The sequence below is a fragment of the Lepidochelys olivacea genome, assembly GCF_965140295.1.
Source record: "Lepidochelys olivacea isolate rLepOli2 genome assembly, chromosome: 7".
In the NCBI taxonomy this organism is placed as follows: domain Eukaryota; kingdom Metazoa; phylum Chordata; order Testudines; family Cheloniidae; genus Lepidochelys; species Lepidochelys olivacea.
Window position 1 is genome coordinate 9,845,382 of NC_140417.1, and position 6,000 is coordinate 9,851,381.

Below are 6,000 nucleotides of genomic sequence, written 5' to 3' on the forward strand. Positions count from 1 at the left end.
AAACAGTTGGTTTTGATGTCCATACAGCCAGAAATATATATTGAGTTATTAATACAAACTATTACAACCCAGCACAGTGAGCTTTAAAAAAATAAATATAAAGCCACTGCATAGCTGAGTTCAATTAGCTCAACTCTGATCCCATTGAGTGTCGGAGGGAGAGTCACGGGTTTGCAGATTTCTTAATTCTGTTCAGTGAAGTAGCTCCCCATCCTGCTTCCCAGAAATCGTCATGATTATTCTTTGCCTTGATTATGACTTTCAGCATATTACTGGCAAGTTTACTTTTATTCTCCTTTACCTTCTACACACTATTTATTTTCAGCCTCTCTCTCCTACTCACTGTGTGATTCCAGGCTGCTGCTGTTCTTATTTTACCTTTGCTGCAAACTGGTCAAATCTGATTTCACTGTATAGTAAATAAAGCTCCAAGCTTATTGTATTATTGCATGTGTTCTACTAAAGCTTACATAGACCTTAGCACATTGTGGGAACCTGGTAAGGGAGCTAGTGTTTACTATACCCCTGTTTTTCCAGCTTGCATTTAGGAATTCTTAGGCCCTGATCCTTAAAAGAGCTCCATGCAGGCAGACTTCATTGCAGGATTGGGGCCTAAATAACATTCTGCTCTACCATGCAGTTAATTATTGATGGTGCATATACTAACAATTTCAACAACAGAGGAAAACCCCAGTCAGTTCTGGAGTTTGCAAATATGCACTCAGTTTAAGTTTATGTCTTATGGCCTCTATCCTGCAGACACATGCTTAACTTTACTACCATGACTAGTCCCATTGAAAACCACTCTCTCCCAGCAGCTGGTTGGTATTAGAAATTTCACTGAATGGATAAAATGTAGCAATTTTTTGGTTCCTTCAGTGGTATCAAATAAATGAATCATCTACTTTCTTTTCTTAACATTATCGTAGTAAAAAATTCCAATTGCCTAAATTTGCAGAAGACTATCACCTGTATTGACAATAGCACAAATCTGTATTGATCAAGTGCTGCTAAAGTATGGAATTTAAAAGAACAAACTATTACTTGTTCAAGATTTTAGAGTAAATCTCATGAAATCTGCTACAGAGGCTTTGCAATTATTTTGTGTTGTGACAGACAATACAATATGCTTATATAGCACTTCATGGATCAAAAATCATAAGTGAGGTGAATGATTTAAGTTGTATATTGGCAAGCTGGCAGGGTTGTAGTTGCGTGTAAATTATCATAATTTAAATCTCTAAAGGGCAGAAGGCTGGGTACAAAAAATATATTAGAGATTGGTATGGAGTTGTACCGTTAAAGCACAGAAGGGATTAATACAGACCCAAAAGAGGCAGGAAGTGGACTGTCTGGTTAATTTCCTGTCAGCACTGTGTCTGTCCTGGCCCTGGTCCTGTGCAGAAGCATTCTAATTTGCACAGCCCTAATAAGTAGTGAGAAGATGATGTATAAGTGGTACCTGTGGGCCTAAGGATACCCTCCATATTTGGAATACTTGAGACTCAATTGAACTAGCTCTTTCCTTAGATAGATCTTCTCAATATTGACCTTATTTTCAAATACTATCAAAATGGGAGAACATGAAGGTTTGTAGATCTGTGGTTAAAGCTCCTTCAAGAGTGTAGTTTGAAAGAAAAAACTTGGATTTGTCTTTTTTATTCTTATATACTTAATTTTCTTTTTTTAAAGCAAATAATTTCTCTTGTGTTCCAGTATTCTAAGGAGTAAATACAGTATCAGCAGCTTGTTGATTCATTGTCTATTGCTTTTTCTCTCTGAAAATGTGGAAGCTGGAAAGTTGCAATTCTGTTAAGTGCTTGTTTTCCCTGATAAATATTCTGCACTGTTGCTATATTTCAGTTGTTAGGTTTCTCAGGGGAAAAAAGCATAAAGAAAGAAAACGAATAAACAGCTCAAAGTCTTGAGTGTCCAAAATATTGTTATATCTTGCTTTTAATAATAGAAAATTGAGAAGCTTTATTTGGGTACATTTAATCACATCTAAAGGTTTGTATACAAATCTAGTCTGCCATTTTCTCTTTTCCCTCAAACATTTAGACAGCTGGTCTTTATGGTTTTCTTCATTTCTACCAAAAGAAGAAGCTTAAGAGTTATTTAAAACTAAAACAGGACGCACCATGGACAAGGTTGAAAGATGGCCTGCAAAGGAAACAAAAAATGAGCTTTGGCCACCTCCACTGCCTCTTTATAATGTACAAAGCCTGTAGGGTTTTTTTGTTTGTTAATTTTTGCTGCTTGTAATTTACCTTAGGAAAATCAGGAATGTCTAACTGGTGTTGCATGGTTTTACTGTAGCACTTTTTTGAAGTCTCATGGGTTGTGGAACTTTTCTTAGCCTTAACTGGAAGGGCTGGAAATGTTGAATCTGACAAAAAAAAAAAATACAGAAACAGCTCTTCTCCCAATTGTTTATTGGGCAATTGAAATTACACAGGACTTAAAACAATTAGCCCAAGCCAAAGTGTTTTAAACAGTCAGACTAAATAGGTTCCTCTGTTACTTAGGACCCACTCTGAAAAACATTGAAGTCAGTGGAAAGAATCCCATTGACTTTCATGGACACTGGATCAAGCTCTCAAGCTGGTTTCATTTGTATGGCATCTCTTGTGTCAGAATCCATTCTGTTCTTCACTTGTCCATAGAATCAGGAAAAAACAGGGAAAACAAGACCTAAATTTCTAACATAAAAATCCAAGCTGGAAAAAAGCTTCACTCTTGCCTTTCCATTCACCCAAAACAAACCAACCAATCCTTGCAGAACATCTCCCTTCTCCTTCATTCCTCTCTCTCCCCTTCCTTTTGTCTCTCTTGGACCTGCCCTAAACCCCACTGAAGACTATGGGAATTTTTCATTTGACATCAGTGAGATGTGGTTGGGACCTTTAAAGGAACTCATTGGGCTGCCTAACCTATCTTATAATGTTTATTTTTTTAATAGGTGGACAATTTTTATGTATGCATCCAAGAATATCAGCTTAGCTTGCCTAGAAATCCTTAATAATTAATAAAAAGAAAAGGAGTACTTGTGGCACCTTAGAGACTAACCAATTTATTTGAGCATAAGCTTTCGTGAGCTACAGATCACTTCATCGGATGCATACTGTGCAAACTGCAGAAGACATTATATACACAGAGACCATGAAACAATACCTCCTCCCACCCCACTCTCCTGCTGGTAATAGCTTATCTAAAGTGATCACTCTCCTTACAATGTGTATGATAATCAAGTTGGGCCATTTCCAGCACAAATCCAGGTTTTCTCACCCCCCCCCCCACCACACACACACAAACTCACCCTCCTGCTGGTAATAGCTCATCCAAACTGACCACTCTCCTTACAATGTGTATGATAATCAAGGTGGGCCATTTCCAGCATAAATCCAAGTTTAACCAGAACGTCGGGGGGGGGGGTAGGAAAAAACAAGGAAAAATAGACTACCTTGCATAATGACTTAGCCACTCCCAGTCTCTATTTAAGCCTAAATTAATAGTATCCAATTTGCAAATGAATTCCAATTCAGAAGTTTCTCGCTGGAGTCTGGATTTGAAGTTTTTTTGTTTTAAGATAGCGACCTTCATGTCTGTAATTGCGTGACCAGAGAAATTGAAGTGTTCTCTGACTGGTTTATGAATGTTATAATTCTTGACATCTGATTTGTGTCCATTTATTCTTTTACGTAGAGACTGTCCAGTTTGACCAATGTACATGGCAGAGGGGCATTGCTGGCACATGATGGCATATATCACATTGGTAGATGTGCAGGTGAATGAGCCTCTGATAGTGTGGCTGATGTTTTTAGGCCCTGTAATGGTGTCCCCTGAATAGATATGTGGGCACAGTTGGCAACGGGCTTTGTTGCAAGGATAGGTTCCTGGGTTAGTGGTTCTGTTGTGTGGTATGTGGTTGTTGGTGAGTATTTGCTTCAGGTTGGGGGGCCGTCTGTAGGCAAGGACTGGCCTGTCTCCCAAGATTTGTGAGAGTGTTGGCTCATCCTTCAGGATAGGTTGTAGATCCTTAGTAATGCGTTGGAGGGGTTTTAGTTGGGGGCTGAAGGTGACGGCTAGTGGCGTTCTGTTATTTTCTTTGTTAGGCCTGTCCTGTAGTAGGTGACTTCTGTGAACTCTTCTGGCTCTATCAATCTGTTTCTTCACTTCCGCGGGTGGGTATTGTAGTTGTAAGAATGCTTGATAGAGATCTTGTAGGTGTTTGTCTCTGACTGAGGGGTTGGAGCAAATGCGGTTGTATTGCAGAGCTTGGCTGTAGACGATGGATCGTGTGGTGTGGTCAGGGTGAAAGCTGGAGGTATGTAGGTAGGAATAGCGGTCAGTAGGTTTCTGGTATAGGGTGGTGTTTATGTGACCATTGTTTATTAGCACTGTAGTGTCCAGGAAGTGGATCTCTTGTGTGGACTAGACCAGGCTGAGGTTGATGGTGGGATGGAAATTGTTGAAATCCTGGTGGAATTCCTCAAGGGCTTCTTTTCCATGGATCCAGATGATGAAGATGTCATCAATATAGTGCAAGTAGAGCAGGGGCATTAGGGGACGAGAGCTGAGGAAGCGTTGTTGTAAATCAGTCATAAAAATGTTGGCATGCTGTGGGGCCATGCGGGTACCCATAGCAGTGCCGCTGATCTGAAGGTATACATTGTCCCCAAATGTAAAATAGTTATGGGTAAGGACAAAGTCACAAAGTTCAGCCACCAGGTTAGCCGTGACATTATCGGGGATAGTGTTCTTGACGGCTTGTAGTCCATCTTTGTGTGGAATGTTGGTGTAGAGGGCTTCTACATCCATAGTGGCCAGGATGGTGTTTTCAGGAAGATCACCGATGGATTGTAGTTTCCTCAGGAAGTCAGTGGTGTCTCAAAGGTAGCTGGGAGTGCTGGTAGTGTAGGGCCTGAGGAGGGAGTCTACATAGCCAGAGAATCCTGCTGTCAGGGTGCCAATGCCTGAGATGATGGGGCGCCCAGGAATTCCAGGTTTATGGATCTTGGGTAGTAGATAGAATATCCCAGGTCGGGGCTCCAGGGGTGTGTCTGTGCGGATTTGATCTTGTGCTTTTTCAGGAAGTTTCTTGAGCAAATGCTGTAGTTGCTTTTGGTAACTCTCAGTGGGATCAGAGGGTAATGGCTTGTAGAAAGTGGTGTTGGAGAGCTGCCGAGCAGCCTCTTGTTCATATTCCGACCTATTCATGATGACAACAGCACCTCCTTTGTCAGCCTTTTTGATTATGATGTCAGAGTTGTTTCTGAGGCTGTGGATGGCATTGTGTTCTGCACGGCTGAGGTTACGGGGCAAGTGATGCTGCTTTTCCACAATTTCAGCCCATGCACGTCGGCGGAAGCATTCTATATAGAAGTCCAGTCTGCTGTTTCAACTTTCAGGAGGAGTCCACCTAGAATCTTTCTTTTTGTAATGTTGGTAGGGAGGCCTCTGTGGATTAGTATGTTGTTCAGAGGTATTTTGGAAATACTCCTTGAGTTGGAGACGTCAAAAATAGGATTCTAGGTCACCACAGAACTGTATCATGTTCGTGGGGGTGGAGGGGCAGAAGGAGAGGCCCCGAGATAGGACAGCTTCTTCTGCTAGGCTGAGAGTATAGTTGGATAGGTTAACAATATTGCTGGGTGGGTTGAGGGAACCATTGCTGTGCCCCCTTGTAGCATGTAGTAGTTTAGAAAGTTTAGTGTCCTTTTTCTTTTGTAGAGAAGCAAAGTGTGCATTGTAAATGGCTTGTCTAGTTTTAGTAAAATCCAGCCACGAGGAAGTTTGTGTGGAAGGTTGGTTTTTTATGAGAGTATCCAGTTCTGAGAGCTCATTCTTAATCTTTCCCTGTTTGCTGTAGAGGATGTTGATCAGGTGGTTCCGCAGTTTCTTTGAGAGCGTGTGGCACAAGCTGTCAGCATAGTCTGTATGGTATGTAGATCGTAATGGATTTTTTACCTTCAGTCCTTTTGGTATGATGTCCATCTG